General features: G+C 42.9%; 1 pseudogene across 1 annotated transcript in view; it reads right to left on the bottom strand.

Moving 5' to 3' along the window:
- Positions 1-11,185: 11,185 nt before the first annotated feature.
- Positions 11,186-25,876, bottom strand: part of LOC310871375 (E3 ubiquitin-protein ligase RNF220-like) — a 58,196-nt pseudogene continuing 43,505 nt past the window's right edge. The window contains exons 9-12 of the transcript XR_014571088.1: positions 23,863-23,896; positions 23,554-23,662; positions 15,733-15,807; positions 11,186-12,165 (exon numbers count right to left, since the gene is read on the bottom strand). The product of XR_014571088.1 is annotated as an E3 ubiquitin-protein ligase RNF220-like (transcript). The remainder of the gene's footprint in view (positions 12,166-15,732; positions 15,808-23,553; positions 23,663-23,862; positions 23,897-25,876) is intronic.

Here is a 25,876-nt window from a genome sequence, read left to right as displayed (position 1 = left end):
GGCATGGCAGAAGCCGTGGCTGCACGACAGTAGAACTGGATGTTGAAAGATGCTACAGCACATGGGACAGGTGAGATCCTCTTCCAGACCAGGCAAGCGAGAAGCCATTATTTTCTGTCAGTCACACTATCGGCTCTGAAATGTGCACTGAGGCTGTTATGGCAGGATTCAGGAATACTACAAGAGGAAACAACACAATAACAGTATGAGTTCAGTAGCAATAATATTATTAGTAGGCCTACTAGTAATTGTAGTGTCAGGGCTGGACTGGCACATAAAATTGGTCCCGGAATCTTTGGCCCAGACTGGCCCACCCACAACAAAAGGGTAATAGTCCAGTATGGCATACTGGACTAGAATGGCTAACAGTAAAGTTCTAGTGAAAGACCCTCAGTCTTCAGTTGAGAAAAACACAACTTTCATATTTCATGGCAGTATCCAGATAGCAATATAACTGCTAGTTTGCAGTAAGAAAGCCAATACTGTGAGATTCACCACCCATATTTGACGATAAGTTGAGATAAACATTAAAAGAAAAAGACCATACCTCTAAAATGATAGTTGTTTTTGTCAATTTGTCGTCTCTGTGACGGAGTCCTGGATCCTGTGAGCAGGTCGTGGATGTAGTCGGAGGCTTTCTGAAGTACTTCTGATTTGGAGACCTGCTTTTTGGCCCTATATGAACTGGGGTGACCAATGAGATTTCAGGCCCAATGCCACCCATTAAAATGACTATTGTCAGGGGGAGACAGAGAGAGAAAGGTCACAGGTGTGAACGATGATTGATTGAGTCAAAAAGCACCATTATATTAATCTACAAAAGAGATGATCATGAGCCATGATTGAAATGATTATAGAAATGATTAAATGACAGATTCAGATGATCAGAGTATGATCTACTAGCTTGTAGATTGGCTATTTTCACTACTTCTTAAACATTTGTTTTCTAATTTATGGAATTTCTTAGATTTTCATTTCATTTATTCAATAAATTACTAGAAAAAAATATTTCATTTTGGTATTAATTCATGACAAACTTTAGCTTTTTTGGGAATGTTTTTTTTCTAAATGTTTTGAAATTATATTTATAATAATTAAAAACTAAATGAAGGGAACAAAAAAAAATAATGGACCCATAAAAATGTGTCCACGACCCACATTGCGCTGATATATACTTGGGGAGTGGAAAAGGCTATTAATTATGGCCGCCAGAGCACCTTCAACAACACTGACAACGAAGCACTCAAGTGAGGGCATCCTGAGAGAGGGAGGGTAAATAATGATCACGTTATCTTCAGTCTATCAATGATTTAATCTCACCGTACTATCTATCAGTCTCCTCTGTAGTAGCTCACTCTTCGCTGCAACTCTGTCAGTTATAGTATCCGTGTCCAAGGCCACAACTTTTCAGCAGTGGTGGAAAGTACTTGATGTATTTTGTACTTTACTCAAGTTTTTAATCCCATTTCCAATACTTTTATTCCACTACAACTTGAAAATAGCCGATCTACTTGTAGATCGGCTATTTTCAAAAGATGTTTACACATTTGAAAACGTGTGTAATGGGACATTCTGTATAATGAGTAGTTTTTGTTACTTCAAGTACATTTTGATACCAATACCTTTATTACTATTATTTAAAATTCTGCACTATTACTTGTAACGGAGTACTTCTACATTGCAGTATTGATACTTTTACTTAAGTAACAAATGTGAGTATACATTTTCCACCACAGAATGAAAGCAGATAGGTTGCTCCTCAGTCCTGCGTTTTATCTTTTATGTCGGTATTTCGGGGTGGAACATTATCATTCGCAGGCCATCTGGGTTATTGAAACTGACAGCAAGAACAACAAGCGGGAGCCGTATGTGTGTGTCTGTGAGGCATGTTGAATCTCTGGAGAACGTCGTTGCAGCACAGCGTGGGCCTGGCGCAGAGCACAGCGTGGGCCCTCATCATCGCATCACCATCGCAATATAAGGTCATGCTCTTATACCCTTCGTTGGATCATAATCGCCCTGGGCTGAAAATAGTCTGTCTACAAGTTCACAATGCATCAAAAGAAGCATGGATCAAGCCTTCAGTCTCAATCAACTTTACTCAAGTATTTTACAGGTCTGGTCCACAAGATTCGATACACCACCAAGATACCCATGTACCTGTCTAAATACTTCCTTAATGTAAACGAAGTCCACACCCACAACACCAGAGGGAGTGCAACAAACCATGTACAACCCAGATTCGGCACAAACAAGGGACTAAATTATTTTCGCTCCTATTAATGTGGAACGCCTTACCAACAGTCATTAACAGTTTGACTGTTTTTTACGATTAACCCGCATTTTAATCAACCCCCCTTCACTGCCGAGATTGTTGTATTACCTTTAGAGCATACGCTGAATTATTTGGGCTTTTAATCCGCGAAAATCCATCAAAAAAAGCTCCCGTGGTTTGTTATGATCTGTGTGTAGCATCCACCATCTTGGTGCACGCGGAAGACGCACACAAGATTGGTTTCAATGAGGCGTTGCACCCAATGCATTTCCATTGGCCTCAATTTCCCAGAAGCCCTAGCAGCCCACAGCATGTGACGATTTCCGGTTTCGTCATCACAGCGAAGCCATCCAGTCTCATACTCTGCGACGAAGACGGATTTTCTTTTGATTCATTACATTACGGCGGATTAAACACATAAAACAAAAGGCGGGTATGTCCGATACGGCAGCGACATTAACCTGGAGTAATCCATTCAAGGCACGGAAACTGTTAAGACATGTGAATCCCATGACTCCTTCAAAACCGCTCTCAAAAGGCACCTACGGATGGCTGCAATTCGAAACTGGCCTCTGTAAAATCTGAATCCCCCCCCCCACCCCATTTCCCCTCACTGTATATGTATCTTTTCCCTTTTTGCTTCCTATATGATGAATTCCTGTTCTGTTCTTTAGCTACATAGAAATGTCTATTTGTATGTCTCTAAATGTTTTGATGAATTGAACAATGTGGACCCTGTTGTAAACAAGTGTAATGCTTAATTGGGTCGTCCACTCACAGTTAACATTCTTTGTATTGAGTTTGTGCTTGAAATGTACTGTAAATTCTGCAAACTGTCAAAAAAACATGCTTGCATGCTGGATATAAAAAGTCATATGAAATGGATTTTTTTGCGAGGAGAATAAATCGAAGGGATGTGGAATAACAGAAAAGAGTATGCATATAAATCTAGCGTTTATCCATTTGTCTTAGGAAGCCATGTTAATTTCTCTTCAATAGTATTAACTATTAAATCCAAATGGATCAACCCAAATGAACATCACTCACTTGAATATGACTCTCATAGTTAGCTTGCCGGTTCATTATTAACCTACTTACCGGTAAACTCAAGCCTGGTCTCATCTGGTATGGAGAGACCGTCGACTATACTGTATATACTTTTTTTAATGCATGTCCTGTTGGTTTCAAACTGAATCGTTGGAGAATGACAGCTATAGTCAGACAGAGAACAACACCTGCAGAGATTTGTAGATAACTTTAGCCCTGTTGCTATGGGGAGCTTTCCATTGTCTCAGCGCCCACACAGTGGATGACAGTAATCTTGTAATGCACAAATAATACACAGGCACACCCTTGCCTCGGTGTGTGTGTGTGTGTGTGTGTGTGTGTGTGTGTGTGTGTGTGTGTGTGTGTACCTTTCTAGGATGTTTGTGTGTCATGCACACACTTGCACTTAACACCTGCACTTTTGCTTGTTATTAAAAATGCATTATCACTCTAAATCTACATGATGCCATTCTCCAATCTTCTGTTTGGTATTCATGGATATGAAAGCAATTTATCACAAGCAGCAATTATGTTATATATTTTTTCCTTTGTCTGTGACTTCTTAAGAGAGGGAAACAAAAGGAAACATTAAGTATAAGATTGAAATTCCTGCAGCTGCCCTGAGCCTACCTGAAACTTGACGAAAAGAAGGTTATAGGGTCCTTAGGGATCTACTGAAGTAGGCCTATGACACCTATGACAGATAATCAACTTCTGCGGACGTAGAATACGCACATCGACAGGCTGGGTGCTGGGCTAAAGAAACTTCAGCAGATATCAGGTCATGTGATCTTCATCAGGTCATGTGACATGACCTGATGAAGATCAAACGTCAGAATTCTCAATAAATAAGTATTTCTTGTACCTGTGGGTGTGTGGGCTCCATCCAATATCTACAGATAATCAACTTCTCCCAGAATCATGTAACATCAAAAGGAGGTTATTTAAAAAAAAAAGAATACAATGTCCTCTCTGCATGTTGACACTGCACACCGCCGTTATTAGCAAGGTTGAACCACCTGGTTCAGTATCCTCGCCTCCAATGTGGACTATTAAATATAATTTGTTCTGCTTTAATTAAAGGCAGAAAGATATCTTTAAAGAACCAAAAGAAACAAAAGTGTCATACAGAACAGAAGTACAATAATAAAACAAGGAACGTTTTTGGACATACAAGGTTTCCACCCTGCAGCGGGGACACACTGTTGGTATACTATAGAGCCTGGCTGAACTGTGAGTATCACTGTCTCTAAGGCAGGGTTAATTGATGAGCCAAATGGCCTTAATGACACTTAACAAGCTTGGGGGGGCTCTTCAGTTCATTGGTTCAATTTCCGTCCTCGTTCACTGGGCGCCTCGCCGATAGATTTTCTGGTACCTCTGGCACCCAACCTGCCGAGAAACAATTGGCCTAGCGCGCGCACGCACGCACGCACGCACGCACGCACGCACGCACGCACGCACGCACGCACGCACGCACGCACGCACGCACGCACGCACGCACGCACACACACACACACACACACACACACACACACACACACACACACACACACACACACACACACACATCCATCTGGTCGAACTGGCTAACATCCTTCCCTCCACTTGTCTCTTCCACCTCTCCACTCTTCAACGACCCCTCTGGAACCAAACCCCTAGTTAGTTGTTGATGGAATCAATGTGTGTGTGTGTGTGTGTGTGTGTGTGTGTGTGTGTGTGTGTGTGTGTGTGTGCGTGCGCGCACGCACGCGCGTGTGCTAGCATCTGTGCTTGTGAGCATACGTGCATCATGCATAACCACATGCACACACATAAATATGCAATGACCAGGGTTTGTGTGTGTGTGTGTGTGTGTGTGTGTGTGTGTGTGTGTGTGTGTGTGTGTTTGTGTGTGTGTGTGTGTGTGTGTGTGTGTGTGTGTGTGTTTGCACGCGCACACACACAGGGAATAGGTGTGAGTTCAGCGAGGGCCTATTGATCTGTGTGTGTGTGTGTGTGTGTGTGTGTGTGTGTGTGTGTGTGTGTGTGTGTGACTGTGTGTGTGTGTGTGTGTGTGTGTGTGTGCTGGTGTTTGTCTGGGTGTGTGTCTGTGCCAGACAGTGTGCCTGTGTGTGTGTGTGTGTGTGTGTGTGTGTGTGTGTGTGTGTGTGTGTGTGTGTGTGTGTGTGTGTGTGTGTGTGTGTGTGTGTGTGTGTGTGCGTGCGTGCCAGTGCTAGTGTGCCCATGGGTGTGTGTGTGTGTGCGTGCATGTCTTGGTAAACTGCTGATAATGATCTGACAATATCACACTGTGTAGAGCTCCTGTCTGTTTGACCTCTGCAAGGACATTTCTATAGATTTGTCATCTCTAAGATCTATACAGCCAACACACTCACACACACACAAACAAGTGCACGTGCACACACAGGCATTCACGCACGCACGTGTATGGCTCACCGTGCTGTCTGGAATGTTTATTTCTTAGGTAAATGGAGGCGATGCAGAATAAAACAACACGGAAATTCGGTTACAAAATGTGCCCCTTAATTCATCAGTAATAACAATCAGGGGGGTCTCCATGTGTAGGCGTTTGGCAGGGAATTAGCCCCCCAAAATATACAAACTAATAAACACAAATGAGCTAGTAAATGAAATTCAAACCAAACTGCTCGTTTCTTTTTTACAGACCCACTGTCGTCCATCCAAGGAGCCCTGCAGGGGTCTCCAATACCGCACACTTCTTAAAATACTCGTCTAAATGTCTAACATGAGTCTATGCCCCCACTCAGTCTGCCAGACACAATTCCACTTTGACAAATTCCACAGCAGTCGTCTTGTTCCAGAAGCTCAAAACGACAGAGCTCCATTACATTCTTCTATAAGTGTCTGGAGGTTTTTTTTACACCCCTGCTGTGGTCTCTCTCCCCTTTCATTCAACACAACTTTATTAGCATCTGACAACACTTACATGGAGCGCCGGGCGAATGGTGAGTGTATAGTAAATCGTATAGTACCTTGGCCTGAGTTTAAAGGCAATGTACAGATGCTTGAATTTGAGGCTTGGACGCAGATCTGAGTGCCATGAAGCATGAGGGTGGGGCGGGTTGTTAGTAATTGTAGCTAATTACTGTTACAGGCTGCTGTGCCGAATGAGCTCTGATGGCTGGCAAGGGCTCAGTTCAATAACAGCGTTTAACAAGAGAAACGCAGGGACAGGCAACGGCAATACACGCACACACACACACACACACGCACACGCACACGCACACGCACACGCACACGCACACGCACGCACACACACTTTCTGCCTGCTGCTGACACCATCTGCTGAACTGCTGATTACAAGTGCCATTCCAGCAGTAGAAGGGATTAGGGTGGTTTATGGTGGGTGACGAATTTGTAAAAAAGTCTTGTTTTTTGGCAATCGGCAACAGTGTTACACATCAGTTTCCTTAATAGGGCAGATTTGATTAGACTTTTTTTACAACACTCTGATACGTCCTTAAAAAAAAAGCAATCTATCTGTCAACCGCCATCTGTGCATGCCCGGTAATTTGACATTTACGATTGTTGTTAGTTTAGTTATAGAAGGTCGAGTGCATCATTGTTTCATTCAGTACAGAGAGCATAATAGAAAGTTGAGATGGACAGCTCTCACGTTCCCACGCTACATAATTGATCATTTTGTTGGATGGATAACCATACATGGAGAAGACTGGATCATCACCTAGATCTGCATAATATATGGAGCCGGCCAGCAACTCTTGCTGATCTGACCTCATCAAACCCTGTACACTCAAGACACACTACATTATATGGCCAGTACAGAATTCATTCCATATGTTGATCTGACCCCCCCCCCCCCCCCCATGCCAAACCACCAGCACTCGCCCAGCAGTCTCCCGTCACCTAAGCGGATGCGTGCACGGCACGCAACCTTCATGGCGAGGTCGCTTCTCGCCCTCAGGGGTCTTACTGGTATATAATCTAGAGAGCGGACAACCCCGCCCCCAGTTATTAATTTCAATGGAAGTTGCTCAGTGGCTTTTTTTTTAAGCACCCGGAAGTCTGTCGTAAGTAGCCTATACCACAGTTGGCTATGGTTGGCTCGAGCGCGGTCTCAACTTTGAGGTCAACCTTTACGCACTTTTGCGGCATGACGTCACTGAACGTCCGTCCACCTCCATGAACGTCCTGAAGTTCCAGCTTCGGCCAGTAGGGCTTAAACGTTGGCCAAGCGCTCTGGGGGTTGGAACACCTCTCTCTCTCTCTCTCTCTGGATCACCAACTTCCTCTGCTGGGTGGAAACCTCATGTCCAAAACTGTTACTTTTCTGCATTCAAATTCAGAAGCATCAAAAGTATCAGATCGACAAGCAAAAAAAATGTACCGCTTCGCGCTGCTTTTTGAGCTTGTGGATACCTCATTTTGACCTGAGATCAGATTCTAAAAATGGCTTCTAAATCCTGACAGTTTTCTGAAAAAGCTATGTTTCTAGGTCAGTCGTTCTTAGATTTTAAAAAAAATAGCAGACCTACAAGCTCGTGGCGTGGCGCCCCACTCAGTGCCGCGCTATGGGCTTGTAGATCTGCTATTTTTCAATAGCTAGAGCAAAACATAATGCCAACACCAAAAGGGGTTCCCGCCGAAAATGACGCTGTATCAAGTAGGCCAATCATTTACGAAAAACACAAAACTTTAGAATAGGGAGATAAGATGTTTCTATACCAGACAGTGACGATATGTCAGCTCAGGGGAAGCAGACATTTCAACTCTTGACACTTGGCACTGAAAGCTCTCCTCTCAAGCTTGCGGATGACACAAATCTGATCTGAAATAAATGGTGACAAATCTGCATAGACACAGGTGGTACAAATGGCTTCCCCTGGTGTGGCTGCAACAACTTGGATAGCGAGATGATTGTAGACTTCAGGAGAGCCAAAAACTGCCGTCCTTCTGCATGGACATTAATAGCCATGGTTCATGACTCTCGTATTCATACGAGAGTCATGAAGAAACTTCACCCTGTTTTTTGCGCTCGCTGCATTTACAAGATTTCCGTATATATAAACATTCAGATTTCAAATATAAAGTACTCACAATTTGTCCCACGGGTGTTAGTTAGTTGCAGCTCCAGCGATTAGAATTTCTGTATCCCGCGTTGTTTAATAAAAAGCATTTTTATCCGAGGTGTTATTTTGCCATTGGCTTTCAACTACGCGCCCCTATCGGTCGGGAGGAGGGTGGCACTCGGTGTGTTCGATATAGGTAGGCTGACCGCCCTGCCAATACAGACTAATAGGCGAGTGCGCTCCCGGTGTGCAACTGTGGATTTCCCAAACGAACCCCGTTTGAAAAAAGTAGCCGGGGAGCTCGGACAAAAATGCTTTTTATGAAACAACGCGGGACGCAGCAATTCTAATCGCTGGCGCTGCTACTAACTAACACCCGTGGGACACTTTGTGAGTACTTTATATTTGAAATCTGAATGTTTATATATACGGAAATCTTATAAATGCAGCGAGCGCAAAAAACAGGGCAAAGTTTCTGCATGACTGTCATGATAATCATCATGGCAGTCATGTTCCAGGGCTAGGACATTAAGTGCATGGGAAAACTTTGTCCACGATGTACAAGACTATCAAAGTAAAAAAAGAAAACATTTACTTAACCCAGAATGTTAAACAGAAGGAAGAAGAATCTCCAGATGTTAGTTAAATGTAATTAAGGCAACAGAGACAAGCTGGACATCAGATTTACAATCATTTAATTAATGTCAAATGTAGTTTACAAACGGGAAGGACATGTACCATTTCCAAGAATATACAAGACACAAATTAGTTTGGACACAATCGGCTTGTGCAACTTGTCATCTTTGGGGGCAGGTTCAAATGTTTGTTACTGCAGGGAGGAATCACGATGTGTGAAGGTGTACACGAGGTCTCAGAAAGAGATTTAGTTTGTCTTTTTGTTATCCATGACGACAGAACACCACAGGGAATTATTGCATCCTGTTTTTGGCCTATCTTTACATGTTCCTAAATTATTCAACTAAAAGCAGAGGGAACACACCCGGAGGCATTTGAAACATTAAGCCTGATTTTGACGTCATCGTATGAGTCATCGTATGCTTAAAATAGATCCACAAGCTCTCGCGACACGGTGAGATTGTAGATGTGCCATTCTCTGCTTGCGACACCGCCGGATGAAGGATGTCAAATCAATCCAAATGACTAATCTAAATGACGAATCTATAAACGATTCCTCCCGAAAAAGTTTAATAATTTGTAATGTACTTCGGTTTTGGCTGGCAGTTTGACAACCGCTTCCTAGAATCTTATTTCCCCTTCTCTTTTATAACAAAGTTTAAGCGACTTAAAGATGACAAAAGGAAAACCACTACTTGCACCAAGATGACAGAGTAAAAACAAAGCAAAAATAAATATCCAGATCTTTTTGCGTTAAGGCCGTCTGTCTCTGTCTCTTCTTCTCGTCAGTGACTGTGGGAACATTTTGTCTGGAAAAAGTTTCCGTTGTGGACCTTTTTTGCGAACAGGACCAGTCGTGGCGTTTGAGAAACTTTATTTTATTGATTTTCTTTTTTTTCTTCTTAATCATTTCTTACAACAATACAGACATCACAGAATACATAGTTTTACAAACACAAAGCCACACCACCACCTTGGTTGCTGCAGGTCAGAGGACAAGATCATGTGACCGAGGGAGGGGGAGGAGGAGGGAGAGACAACGCTTTTTGCAGTGTAGCAGGATCATTTTGAAAAGGTATTCTTTTGAGACAGGTGAGTGTGTGTGTGTGTGTGTGTGTGTGTGGAGGGAGGGGGTTCAAACCGAAAATAAGAAGTATTTTCTGTCCAAGCTTCTTGTTATTCCTAACGGAAGAGATAAAGCAGGAGGTTAGCATTGCTCCAGAGTAAAAAAAACAAAAAACAAGATGGGCAACGCAGTCTGATTAAATGGCCATTCAAGACCATTTTGCTCAGTGCTCGTTTAAACCAATAATAATAATTCCCATAATTTCATAAGGAAATTACAAACTTAAAAACAAAAACACCTCCTTGCTTTATTCTCAAATCTACAGCTTTTCAGGGCACACTGTAGTCCCACGAGGGAAAATAAATGAAAATGTACACCATCTAAACTTTGAAACGTCTACTTTCGAGTAGTTTTTATTATTATTTCTTATGTTTTTTTTCTTATCCTGTACAGTGAAATACAACTTCAACCTCCGAAACATCAACATCTTGTTTTTAAAAAATACATAAGGCTTATTTCTTTCCAGCCATTTTTTCCCCCAAACAATCGTTCCCTTCACCTTTCCCCGAAACTCAACCTAAAAACAGGACTTTGATATTATATACTTTTGTCCGTGTGGTGTGTAGTGTGTGTGTGTGTGTGTGTACGTGTGTGTGTGTGTGTGTGTGTGTGTGTGTGTGTGTTTGTGGTCACAGGTTATGTGAGCTCTATGTCATTTACACCCAACACTGTAAACATACATAGACTATATTACATGTGCTTGAACTGCATCTTGGGAGAAAAATTTGGTTGACTTCACTAGACACCACAAAAAAAAAGGAAGTTTTCAAGAGGAGGAGAAGGAGGAGTTGGGGAGAAGGAGTATCAAACACCTTTAACGTGGTTGTTAAGGTTGTCAAGGTTGTCGTCAGGTTTGGTTGAAAGCTCAGTTTAGACTACTCTTCTCTCAACCATGCCCACAGCCCTGCATACAAACTGCGGCTTGAAGTTTAGCTGGGCTGCCTTGAACCACAGAGGACTTACTCTAGTCTCCGCCCACCCCCCCCCCCCAAAAAAACAAAAAACAAACAAAAAAACAACAACTTTCAAGTCATTGGGAGAGAGCGACTGACTGCCCAGCACCACCGAAACATCAAAGTGGGAAGAAGTCCTGTTTTTGTTTTGGCCTGCGATGAGTTCTCTCAGGGAACCAGCTCCTGCTGCTTGAAACTAGATGAGTTCTCTCAGGGAACCAGCTCCTGGCTGCTTGAAACTAGATGAGTTCTCTCAGGGAACCAGCTCCTGTTTTGGCCTGCGATGAGTTCTCTAAGGGAACCAGCGCCTCCTGCTGGTTGAAACTAACAAGAGGTTTCACACCCAAGTGGCACGAGCCCGACGTGAGGCTGACATGTGGAGGTCACAGTGGAGGAGGAGGGCATGGCCGGCTGGCACGTTTGTCCTCGTTCATCTCATTAGTTAAGAGCTCCGTCAACCTCATTGCAACAAAATGTCTCAAGGCATCATGTACGGCTGGCATCCACCAACCACCAGAGCCCTCTACGTATTGTCCTTTTGAGGTTGAACGCTATACCAACTACCGACAGAAGCGGTAACACATCTTTGATAGGCTGAATCAATAGAAGACGACCAAATTGGGACTGCAGGCCCATGTTGAATTTTTAGGAAAATGTCATTCCCCCCCCCCCCCCCCCCCATGACGCTTTAATTTATTTTGTGGGAGGGCAGGGTAGTCATGGAACTGATCAAGTCAGTGAGTCATCCATGATATTCAGTCAAAATCAGCCATTCAAAGCAGCCAGTTTCAAACTCTCAGAAAGAGCCAGTGGAGCTCAGTGAAAGAGTCTCTCGTCCGGATGCTCTTCAGAGGACAGCGGGATGGGGAGGGAGGGAGGGAGAAAACCAAAGAATGACGTCGACGGAGTCAGGGTAGGAAACGGGGCGGAAGCGTTGGGGCACACGGGGACGGACGGGGGGAGGACCGGTAGAGATGGAGGAAGAAGGGGAAGACGTGTTCTTCACAAGTAGACGCGTCGCAGGTCTCCGGGCGAGGTGATGGTGTTGCACTGTGGACACAGCTTCTTGTTCCCCTGCATGGAGGAAACAATTAGAGACGTTTATTATCCCATTCTGACCTGAGATCAGATTCATACGAGGTTTCCACTGGACACACACTGGTCTGATTAACCCATTCTGACCTGAGATCAGATTCTAAAAAATGTCAGTCGTTATTCGATTTTTCAAAAATAGCAGACCTACAAGCTCGTATCGCGCCACTCGGTGGCGCGATATGAGCTTGTAGATCTGCTATTTTTCAATAGCTAAAGCATGACATAGTGCTGACACCAAAATGGGTTCCCGTTCAGAATGGGTTAAGCAGCTAACTCCACCACTTCTCCCCCTCTCATGCAATTAATTGACAATAAACCGTATAAAGTCACACTACCAACTTTGATGAGGCAGTATTGCTTTGTTTTCAAAATATAAGGTTTTCTTCATTTCCTGAAAAATATATATTTTAGGTGGTTTCTCCCCGACAAGAGATATACAAATACTAGCCTCGGTCCCAGGCTTACTTATCTGCGAAAAGAAAAGCCTGGTCACAACCTAAGGCAGAGAAGCTATCGGCGGTTGTATCCTCCGGAACAGCCGTCAAATGTATTTCCCCCGGATAGGATCTTTTCCCCGACCAATCACAACACTTGTTTCATTCGCGGAGAATGTAAACTGTAAAGCATCAACGATTTCACTTCCGCTAAAATCCCGCAACTGATAGTCTTTTCAGCTTAGGTCTTGCCCAGGGTGTACAAATACTAGGTGACGTATTTCTAAACATGGCTGCATCCATTTAGAGACAAGCCTAGTGTAAAGTGGTCACTGTCTTTAAAGCGCAAATCAATGCATTTAGAGATAGTAATGTGTGACATGTTTATCGACAGACCCTGGTCTGCCAAGTAGGGGGAGCCTCTCTGTGGTATGTGGACACACACATCCACAGTCCACTGTCATGTATGTGGAAGGAGTGGAACTATGTGTAAACGTGAGGGGGGGAGGGGCATGTGCCTATGTGTTCAACTCAGGCTCTACTTCCCCGAGATGGACACACACACAACCACCCCCCCACCCACACACACACACACACCTGACACTAATGCGAAAGAATGACAAAGTCACATAACTTATGTATACCATACATAGACTGCTGGGCAGTACATGCTTGTGGTGCATGTGTACATTTTCCACGTCAGTTGTGTCGAGCCCTTCTGACCGCAAAAAGAAGGCTGTACATCTATTTCGCTGTAAAGCCAGTGTTTTCCAAGCAGTGAGTCGGGACCCCATTTTTTTAATGGATTGAGTAAATATCCCATTATGTTCCTACATTTTGAACATTCCCCACTTCAGTTACAAGACCAAACTATTATGAAACCCTATATAAATGCAAATAGCCAATCAAGAAGCTCACAACGTGCATGTCAAGGTATAATGTTTACATTAAATTATATTGGAAATGTTTACATTTTTAGGAGGGTGGTGGTTGAAATATGAAATTCAATAAGAAATATTTCAGGACACTTACTGTGCTTGCTTTAGTGCATGTGCACGTTATGTGTGTGTGGTGTTCATGCACTGTGTGTGTGTGTGTGTGTGTGTGCCAGCTGCCTGGGCCTATTAAAGCAGTTAGGAGCAGGGCTGACGTTAACTAGATTCACAGGCATTTACTTTGATCAGTCAAGCCCTGGCTGTTTTATAGATGCCTCCAAGCTATGGCTTTAATGCCCCGTGCAACGCACGCAGCTCTACATGGAGATAAGAAGCAGAAACCTCTTATGTCCATATTACTATTGTAAATGAATGCCCTACTTTAAGTTGTTCATACTACAGCGTCAAACAAGACTATTAAAAAGTAGTACCCACTAGTGAGTGGGTTAACAAATGTTCCGTTCATCTTCAACCATCTCCAATTCATTTCTAGCCTGGCTCCAGACGCTGAATCGCTAGCCGCGCCCATTAACCCATTTTGTGCGGGAACACCTTTTGTTGTTAGCATTATGTTATGCTTTAGCTATTGAAAAATAGCAGATCTACAAGCTACGAGCTTGTACTGTAGATATGCTATTTTTTTTTTTTATCGAAGAACGACAACATAGCTTTTTCAGAAAACTGTCAGGATGTAGAAGACATTTTTTTAATCTGATCTCAGGTCAGAATGGGTTAAACAATTATGTTCTGGGCGATTCAGGTCTGGTGACTCTATGGCAGCTTCGGTGCCGTTTCAACTCCATGATGCCAAACAACAAACATTGGCTGCCCCCACTGTGGTAACTTGCGACTGTATCGATCTTGGCCATTAAAATCGCCCTATGATAAATAGTTTATTTAAAGAAACAACAAAGTTTTAGAAACATCACCATCGTCCAACATATTTTACAGTGTTTCTTTACATGCTAGTAGTGCTCATTGACCGCCTTTGTTTGGTTAGCAGCCGGGTTAGCCACATTGACAACGACGTCATCTGCTTTGCTACCATTTTGATTGGTTGGTGTGAACCAATCACCGAAGAGTGCCGCTTTGAAAACGCCCATCCCAGAAACTGCTGCCGTGTGGAGGGCTTTCAGTCTGATCGTCAGGCTAATACATCTTTTGGGAACTATGCATGAAAACGAATTTCACCGACATATTTTCTTCTGAAAACCTGTGATTGTGTAATGTAGATTACACAATATGCTACTTTTGAATTAGAATCCTGAAAAGTAACAGTTTTGGTCATAGTGTATGAGGTTTCCACCTGACAAAAACAATATATTAATTAGACTAATAACCAGTAATACTGGATGGCACTGTGTGTGCCCCAGAGAAACAGTACAAGAAGAGTGTTTTTAATAACCAACTGCCATGCTTGTGGGCACCGTACGGCAGTGAGGTGTGTTGTAGACGTGTAATGGTTAAATATCTCCCAGGGTCAAATTCTTCACCATTCTGGTAATTTTCTCATGGACTACATTGTAAACACCATACAGTAGCATATTATGAACCACTTATGCCCTCTTGAATGACGAATAGCCACAATAGTTGAACAAACAACCTCACGATTCGGTTGAGAGTGGTTAAGCGGAGCTAAACTCTTAACATTTAAGTAGATAATAAAAGTGACTGCTTCAGTAAGTTTAGAAGTACAGTATTTCTCCTGTAATCAGTCTTATGTTTGGCTTTTTTAATCTGTTTATCAGTTTCCTCCCAAGAGTGCAAACCAGAATGAAATTAGACTAATTAATTATTGCACTGTGTGTTTGGCTACTGGCTACAACATTAAAATTCTCTGTTGGGGAATGCAATATTTAAATGCACAGTTGGGGAATATTAACAGCATTATTTTCCTTTTGATGAACTACTGGACTAGCTAGTTAGCTTAATAGGCTACTGTAAACACCCTGCAGTAGCGGGGTGTTTACACTGTGGTCAACATGAAAAATGTCCAGAAGTGGGAAGTATTTGTTTGACCCATGGGAAAAATGCACAGTACCAAAACAGAGCTACAACAGTTTCACATTAAGTGGAAGGGGAAAAAGGGAAAAAAAGGGCAAAAAGCCCCAAAAATATCTTTAAAAAATTGAATAAAAAAAAGAGAGCATATACATATTTGTGTGTGTGTGTCGTACCAGAGTCCTGAGCCAGCATTCTTCACAATGGACGTGCCAACACTGGATGGAGGTGAGAGGCATTGTGTAAGAGTCCTGAGAGAGACAGAGAGAGAGAGACAGAGGGACAGAGAGACAGAGGGACAGAGGGACAGAGAGAGAGAGAGAGAGAGAGAGAGAGAGAGAGAGAGAGAAAAGCACAAACAAAGGTTAACACATTAGGTTCAGTGGAGACACACACGGCTGGACACACACATTAAACACAATCATTCCACATCAACAACGCTGTCAACTTCCCGACTTCCACAACCAAAGCACCAAACGACACGAACGACACGACGGCCAGCAGCCACCGACAGAACCACTGAGCAAGGCAGCGAGAGAGAGACACAGAGGGGAGATATCAAACCGGCGACAACCTGTTGGATATATACAGTACAGTACGCACACACACGCACCACAGAGACACAACGAGATGACGCCACAGGCAGGGCAATGGGGGCAGGCCAGGCACATCGAGGAGGAAGGAGGAGGGAGGGGGGGGGGGGGGGGTGGAACGAAGGAAAGATGGGGTGGGGGAGGTGGGGTTGGTGAACAATCATGTGCAGCTGCTACATCACATGGTCAGGGGTCTCTCTCTCTTCTGGTCACACAGACAGAGAGAGAGAGAGAGAGAGCGGGCGGGCGAGCTGCGGCGGGGCGAGGGATGGAGCCATGGAGAGAGAGGGAGTGCCGTGCCTTTCTTACCCTCCGTAGGGGTTGTGGGAGGAGCCTCTTTATGCCGCTGCTGTAGCCGCCAATCACAACGCCCCTATACAGACAGTACAGACCGAGGGGGAGGGACTTAGGCTGCAGCCGCCTCTCTCCTCCAACGGCCTCGCTGTTGTTGGCCGATGGCGGCGGCCGGGCCCCGCCCCCGGCGGGCCACGACGCCCCAACGAGGCTCTTGTTGTTGTGGCTCTCAGCGGCAGCGCCTGATAGGCTGGCAGGCTTCCTCTGCGGAAGGGGGGGGGGGGGGGGGGGGGGGGGGAGAGTAGGGGAGAAGGGGGGAGGAGGAGGGGGGGAGGCGAAAGGTGGCAGCTAATCACAGATGCAGGCTTTTCCTGGCGCATGTGAACACACACACACACACACACACACACACACACACAAGCTGAATTTACGTATGTTCCAAAATGCACATGTCCAGAAGTATGTGTGCACACACACACACACACACACGTGTGAGTGTGTGCATGCACGGCTAGCAAACAGACGTGCAAATTCCCGGTGCGCAAACACGAATGGACGACCCAACATGCACTCAAAACATGACCTACACTGACAAAGGTTCCATTGACACACAGGCCCATAAACCAGGAAGTGAATGCACAGCTAAACAGCTCCGGGGACGGACGAGCAAGGCGATGGTGTTTTATATGAATAAAAAAGGACCTGAAGACGTGTATACATGTTTGAGGCACCCCACGGTTTGATTTGAGAGGACGTGTCGCGTACACACACATCCTTACAACAACACACCTTCAGGACCCTGCCATTGTTCACTATGTGGCTCCGTTTTCCTTTGTCTCCTTTTCAAACGGCTGTGGCTTCTTTACTGTCACCACAGCTTTCGGGAAAGCATGGAATTAATGAGATGAAAACACTCTTCGTTCGTTCATTGATAAACACTGATATGTATATATGTATGTATGTATAACTATGTACATTACTATACAGGGAACATGTATGTGTTTTTTTGCTTCCTTGAGTGTCCAGTAGGTGGAGGTAGAGGTCCACTGATAAGACCGAAGCACAAGGTGGGGAGTTTGTCTCAGGACAACATGAGCCTATTTAACAAAAGGCAGCCCAACAGTCTTCTACCACTAAAGGAAATTAAAACCACAGCCTGGCCTCCGAGGATACTTGAGTGATGTTTAAGGAAAGCTGCACACCCAACACTCATAATCAGTTCCTCTCCTTTCAGCCAGCGCTTTTATCTACACCAATTATACCCTGGATATACTTACAGCTTCATACACTAAAGCCCAACGGTGCACAAAGTGGGGCTCCAAATTGACCCTTTGAGGGTCTTTAACTCTCAAGAGAGTACAAATGGAACCAAATGGACCCCCATTTCATTTGCAAACTCTCTTTAAGTTATCACCAGTGTCCTTGCAATTAAAACGTTTGAGAAACACTGCATCGATCCACAGCTGGTTCAAATAAACATGCATTATCCACAAATACAGTAACAGCCTCGTACACTAAACTAAAGCCACACCTGGTCTTAATCAGGTTATCAACAGTTACCTGCTGTCTAGTCTGTTCACGAATGCTTCCCATTTTGCATGGTTTTCACTAAATATACACATTTCAACTCATTTATACAGCCAACAAACTCACACTCTGTACATGCAACGACCCCCCCCCCCACCCCCCTGGTTAACTAGAATGACCCCACCCATTGCAGTGCTGTCAGAGGACGGTACCAGCCAGAGATGAGCGGTGACAAGGGAATGACAGACAGAGACAGATGGAATGTGGTAGCACTGTGTCAATGTGCATGCGCGCGCGCGCGCGCGCGCGTGTGTGGTTGGTGTACAAGCTTATGTAGTTGTGTGGTCATGTGTATGCGTGTGCGTGGCGTGCATGCGCAGGTTATAGTGTATATGCTTGTGCAGTTATGTGCATTTGCGTGCGTGAGCTATAGTGTGTGTGTGTGTGTGTGAGGGAGAGAGAGAGAGAGAGATGAGGGACAGTGACAGATGAGCACAGCAGAGCAGGGTGTCCACGGGGCAGTGAGTGATCGATCGGCATGCCTTGCCCTCCGTGTCACCTCGGGCTCCCAACAACCTTTAGGAAGCGCAGGCGTCGGTAATTACCCCGTTCCTCTCTCTCACACACACACACACACACACACACACACACACACACACACACACACACACCCTCCCCCCCGCTATCTTCCAACTCCAAGGATTAGAACATGGTTGTGTGTTAATCAGTGGTTTTCAACCCTTTTCATATCAAGGTTCCATTCTTTATTGGGCTTTGGAGCCACGGACCACCAATCGATGACATTTAGCCTCTCAGACCCTAAACTTAGAACATGCTGTGCTCGTCATTGGATAGGATTTTGTCCACACCGTATTGATGTTGGTACCATAAAGAGAGACAACAGACGAAACGTTGATCAAAATGACAATTCTTTTCAAATCCAGTGTGTGTAGTAGACGTGCGAGTGTAAAATGAAACTCAGGTCAATTTTGGTTTCATTTTACACTCTCAAGGGTTAAAGAAAGATGAATGAGGGTCCATTTGGTTACCAACTCTCCAACTCTCCATCATTTAGCTGGGGACCACCTGGATCCCCCCCTGGATCCCCCCCCCCCCCCCCCCCCCCCAAGGACCACTGGTTGAACGCCACTGCACTAAATGAAGGGACAATAATGCGTCCGCCTCAAAGAAAGAGATCCATCGTGGGGGTTGGAGGAGGTAAGACGACCACATCTTAACGCATTCTGACCTGAGATCAGATTCATACGAGGTTTCCGCCGGACACACACTGGTCTGATGAACACATTCTGACCTGACATCAGATTCTAAAAATGTCAGTCGTTCTTCGATTTTTCAAAAATAGCAGACCTACAAGCTCGTATCGCGCCACTCGGTGGCGCGATATGAGCTTGTAGATCTGCTATTTTTCAATAGCTAAAGCACGACATGATGCCGACACCAAAATGGGTGCCCGGTCAGAATGGGTTAAGCACCCGACGAATCTGAAATATTCATGCACAATCCATCGCTCAAGCTGCGATGTCATCAATAATGACCATATGACCATTCCGTTTATTGATCGGCGGGAGCCAATCAATTGTCAATACAAGCCCGGGAGCTCCGGGCCGTCGGCACCACGGGAGGTCACCGCTTCACAGATGCTAATACTTTTGTAAATATATTTTCAACGTTAAATGATAATGGCAATGCATTAAGCACAACTAAAGCCACTACAATGACTACTGTGCCGTTATCGTCCTATAATATTGTTCAGTGCGTCTGCTGCTGTGGTGGGTTTGGTTTTATTCGGTCGGGGGAAACGACTCGATGATACGACGAACGCACACGTTGGCCTTCCTCCCTGACAGACAACAACACGACAAGGTGACAGGGACTGCCATGCAACACGCACACAATGACACCATCACTGCCACCACTGACAAACTGATAAGGCCACACACACACACACACACACACACACACATACACACACACACACACACACACACACCAACTAAGGGCACAATAGAGCTTTAGGCCTTGTCCACACGTATCCGGGTAAACGGATAAACGTAGGTTTTTATATGCGTTTTGGGGGGGTCGCCCACACGCAAACGCGTTTTTGGTCCATATAAACGCATCTTTTGGAAAACTCCTGCCACAGTGTATTTTTTTTAAACTCCGCCTGTGTGTTCCCTGTGTGGACAATGTAAACGGAGTTTTGCATGGGTCTTGCCATTGGTCATATGGACAGAGAGATTTAAAAAAACAAAAACAAAAACAAAAAAGCTACGTTTATGTAGGTGTGGATGAAGCCTTAATCACGGACTGACATGCACGTCATTTATTTCTTCACATATTATGAGAAGTAAAATAAAATGGAAAATAAATAAACCCGAGGTTACCCGACCACAAAAACAAGAGCACTTGGCCTTTATTACAGATCAATTCATGCTTGTGTGACCATGACCAGCTCTGGAAACAAAATGAATGTTTAGATTAATGATGAGACTTTAAGAAGGGAACAAGGAGACATTTGACCGTATCAACATGGCAGGGGTTCCTGCAGACCTTCTGTGCCACACCATGCCTACCATCTCTGGCACCATGCCAAGACAAGCCAAGAAAGAAATAGTGGAGTGAAATATTTAATTATATTATACTACAGGCAATTGGTTGAAATGGAAGATTTGAGAATGGATTCATCAAAGATCCAAAATGTGTGTTAAGAAACGTCTCTTCTCTAACTTCTCTTCCGTTTTGAGGGCAATAATAATTAAATCAAATGAATTAATTCATCAAAACAATTCGCTGTGTGCGCCGGAGATTCTCTAGCCCGGTCAGCACCGGGCCAAAGCGTTTTCCTAAAAAACACCAGGATAGTGTTTTCAAAAAACACCAGGATAGTGTTTTAAAAAAACACCAGGATAGTGTTTTAAAAAAACACCAGGATAGTGATTTAAAAAAACACCAGGATAGTGATTTAAAAAAACACCAGGATAGTGATTTAAAAAAACACCAGGATAGTGATTTAAAAAAACACCAGGATAGTGATTTAAAAAAACACCAGGATAGTGATTTAAAAAAACACCAGGATAGTGTTTTAAAAAAACACCAGGATAGTGATTTAAAAAAACACCAGGATAGTGATTTAAAAAAACACCAGGATAGTGATTTAAAAAAACACCAGGATAGTGATTTAAAAAAACACCAGGATAGTGTTTTAAAAAAACACCAGGATAGTGATTTAAAAAAACACCAGGATAGTGTTTTAAAAAAACACCAGGATAGTGTTTTAAAAAAACACCAGGATAGTGATTTAAAAAAACACCAGGATAGTGATTTTAAAAACACCAGGATAGTGTTTTAAAAAAACACCAGGATAATGTTTTAAAAAAACACCAGGATAGTGATTTAAAAAAACACCAGGATAGTGTTTTAAAAAAACACCAGGATAGTGATTTAAAAAAACACCAGGATAGTGATTTAAAAAAACACCAGGATAGTGTTTTAAAAAAACACCAGGATAGTGTTTTAAAAAAACACCAGGATAGTGTTTTAAAAAAACACCAGGATAGTGATTTAAAAAAACACCAGGATAGTGATTTAAAAAAACACCAGGATAGTGTTTTAAAAAAACACCAGGATAGTGATTTAAAAAAAACACCAGGATAGTGATTTAAAAAAACACCAGGATAGTGATTTTAAAAAACACCAGGATAGTGTTTTAAAAAAACACCAGGATAGTGATTTAAAAAACACCAGGATAGTGATTTAAAAAAACACCAGGATAGTGTTTTAAAAAAACACCAGGATAGTGTTTTAAAAAAACACCAGGATAGTGTTTTAAAAAAACACCAGGATAGTGATTTAAAAAAACACCAGGATAGTGTTTAAAAAAAACACCAGGATAGTGATTTAAAAAAACACCAGGATAGTGATTTAAAAAAACACCAGGATAGTGTTTTAAAAAAACACCAGGATAGTGTTTAAAAAAACACCAGGATAGTGTTTTAAAAAAACACCAGGATAGTGATTTAAAAAAACACCAGGATAGTGTTTTAAAAAAACACCAGGATAGTGTTTTAAAAAAAACACCAGGATAGTGATTTAAAAAAACACCAGGATAGTGTTTTAAAAAAACACCAGGATAGTGATTTAAAAAAACACCAGGATAGTGTTTAAAAAAACACCAGGATAGTGTTTTAAAAAAACACCAGGATAGTGATTTAAAAAAACACCAGGATAGTGATTTAAAAAAACACCAGGATAGTGATTTAAAAAAAGACCAGGATAATGTTTTAAAAAAACACCAGGATAGTGTTTTAAAAAAACACCAGGATAGTGTTTTAAAAAAACACCAGGATAGTGATTTAAAAAAACACCAGGATAATGTTTTAAAAAAACACCAGGATAGTGTTTTAAAAAAACACCAGGATAGTGTTTTAAAAAAACACCAGGATAGTGATTTAAAAAAACACCAGGATAGTGTTTTAAAAAAACACCAGGATAGTATTTAAAAAAACACCAGGATAGTGTTTTAAAAAAACACCAGGATAGTATTTAAAAAACACCAGGATAGTGTTTTAAAAAAACACCAGGATAGTGATTTAAAAAAACACCAGGATAATGTTTTAAAAAAACACCAGGATAGTGATTTAAAAAAACACCAGGATAGTGTTTTAAAAAAAACACCAGGATAGTGTTTTAAAAAAACACCAGGATAGTGTTTTAAAAAAACACCAGGATAGTGATTTAAAAAAAACACCAGGATAGTGTTTTAAAAAAACACCAGGATAGTGATTTAAAAAAACACCAGGATAGTGATTTTAAAAAACACCAGGATAGTGTTTTAAAAAAACACCAGGATAGTGTTTTAAAAAAACACCAGGATAGTGTTTTAAAAAACACCAGGATAGTGTTTTAAAAAAACACCAGGATAGTGTTTTAAAAAAACACCAGGATAGTGTTTAAAAAAACACCAGGATAGTGATTTAAAAAAACACCAGGATAGTGTTTAAAAAAACACCAGGATAGTGTTTTAAAAAAACACCAGGATAGTGATTTAAAAAAACACCAGGATAGTGATTTAAAAAAACACCAGGATAGTGATTTAAAAAAACACCAGGATAGTGTTTATAAAAAACACCAGGATAATGTTTTTAACACTGCATGGTGGTCATTTCTTCTCTTATTTCATACTCAAGGGGGACGGGTAAACCCATTTAGAAGAGAGGAGCCAGAGCTTAAAATGACTGTTGGAGATACAGTACATGGTCAATCATATGCTCCATCCAGGCATTCACTTTGAATGCCGCTTGTGGCCCACTTGGTTCACGTAATCTAAAAACAATAAGCGATCATCAAGTATATTAATTTGAAATGGTCAAAGATGACAGGAATTCATGGAATACCCGGAGATTTACTGAAAGTCCTCAATACTGCTTAAGAACCCATCAAGTTTTCCCCAATGGGATTGACAAGTGCCCAGCGAGCAGGCAGACAGACAGACAGACAGACAGACACACACACAGACCGACACACAGACCGTCCGACACAATGGTTGTCTGGTCTAATTCTCACCATGCAGATGAGACACTTGTAGCGGTCCCCTCTCAGGATCTGTTTCTCCAACTCTCTGATGCGAGCCTTCAGAGCCTCCAGAGTGGTGGCCGTTGAGTCCTCCGTTACTCTGTCAGAGAGAGAGAGAGGGAGAGAGAGAGAGAGAGAGAGAGAGGGAGAGGGAAAGGTTAGTTTTGACGTTACAAGACATATTGATGGCTAAGGAGACAGTGTGTGGGAGTTGAGCAGCGGCTGTAAAATTCCACACGGCAGTCCTTTACAAGGTATGGATTCCACAAGATGGAGAGATCTAAAAGATATACGACTCACCCGGGTCCACCGGATGAATTCTTTATCAGGGACACTAGGATACAGAATATCAGAGGAAATGGTAAAAAAAAAAAAGAACCTTAAGCGGAGGTCGTCCGATATGGATCTTTCAAGGCCAATCCGTAATTACGATATTTGGGAGAGCAGTGTGTGTAGAAACGGAGAGAGCTAGACAGCTTGAAATCAAACCAAACTCTTTTGTTTTTTTTCATAAAGATATAATTTTTTATTTGTCTTTCATGGGTAGTCATGATGTGTACCGTGTTCCCTATTTTACATTTCAAGCATTTGAAACCCTAGCGTTCCACACGCATATCAGGCAAATAAAAAGCAGATCTACAAGCTCACACCGCACGGAGAGCATTGTCGATTGGCTATTTTCAGTAAATAGATTTGGTGTCTTAACAGATGTGGTCAGATGGGTGGGCGCGGGGTTGCATATTCGATTTTTCAAGAGGGCCCCCCAAAGCCAGAACAGATTGTAGTCGCTGTCGGTCCTAAACCCCTTATCTCCATATTCTAAGTTGTTGTAAATGAACGCCCTAATACTTGATCATACTGCAGCGTCACTCAAAAATAACAGATCCACAAGCTTGAAACTTGGTGCAAGCTTGCAGATACAGCCTGCTTTTGAAAATCCTGAAAAGTTACAGTTTCAGACACATTAGGTTGACGATTAATTGCCACACAAATAATTGTGATTAACGATTGAATTGTTGAATTTCTGCACTGAACATTGGAATGTCACGATTTGCATTTTAGGCTTCGTAATCACAATTACACGGGGGGAGATATGACAACTAACTTAACCCATTCTGACCTGAGATCAGATTCATACGAGGTTTCCACTGGACATACACTGGTCTGATTAACCCATTCTGACCTGAGATCAGATTCTAAAAATGTCAGTCGCTCTTCTATTTTTCAAAATAGCAGACCTACAAGCTCGTATCGCGCCACTCGGTGGCGCGATATGAGCTTGTAGATCTGCTATTTTTAAATGGCTAAAGCATAACATGATGCTGACACCAAAATGGGTGCCCGGTCAGAATGGGTTAAATATACAAAGAAATCACTGAGACATTGAATTTAAAAAATCTTTGTGACAAGTGACGTGTTGCAAGATCTGCTATTTTTGAAAAAATTATGGAAATTTTTCAACATGGAAAACGATTAGCGATTATCTCCAATAATTGCAATTAGGCGATTATGTAATAATTGTGACAGGCCTAGAGACGATATGATTCATATATTGCGTGTGTGCGTGCATGCCGCACGCACACACACAGCCATGTGTTGTAGTAATTAAGTATATGCATGTTCGGTCATATTTCATTCCCAGTTGGTTCATTTTTTTGTTCTTTTATTACGGTGTAAATACTGTACAGTTAGCATGCTGGACTTCAACTGAAACCCTGGCCTTGGAATGGTCCTGTGGTCCCACTGTGCTCACAAACCACACACACACACACACACACACACACACACACACACACACACACACACACACACACACACACACACACACACACACACACACACACACACACACACACACACACACACACACACACACACACACACACACACACACACACACACACACACACACACACACACACACACACACACACACACACACACACACGCACACGCGCACACGCGCACACACGTAAGGAACCAAGGCATATACTGTAACCCATTTTGACCTGAGGTCAGATTCTAAAAATGTCTTCTACATCCTGACAGTTTTCTGAAAAAGCTATGTTTCTGTGTCAGTCGTTCTTCGATTTTTCAAAAATAGCAGACCTACAAGCTCGTAGCGCGCCACTCGGTGGCGCGCTACGAGCTTGTAGGTCTGCTATTTTTCAATAGCTAAAGCATAACGTAAAGACCTAGAGGTTCCTGCCCAAAATGGGATAACACAGTCAACACGCACATATAAACACAGACACGCGCCCTCGCATGCACGGAGGCAGATCATGATGACGCGATTATGAGATGTCACACGCCA

The sequence above is a fragment of the Protomyctophum parallelum genome, assembly GCF_964188405.1.
Source record: "Protomyctophum parallelum genome assembly, chromosome: 14".
NCBI lineage: Eukaryota > Metazoa > Chordata > Actinopteri > Myctophiformes > Myctophidae > Protomyctophum > Protomyctophum parallelum.
This window is presented reverse-complemented; position numbering and strand designations above follow the sequence as displayed.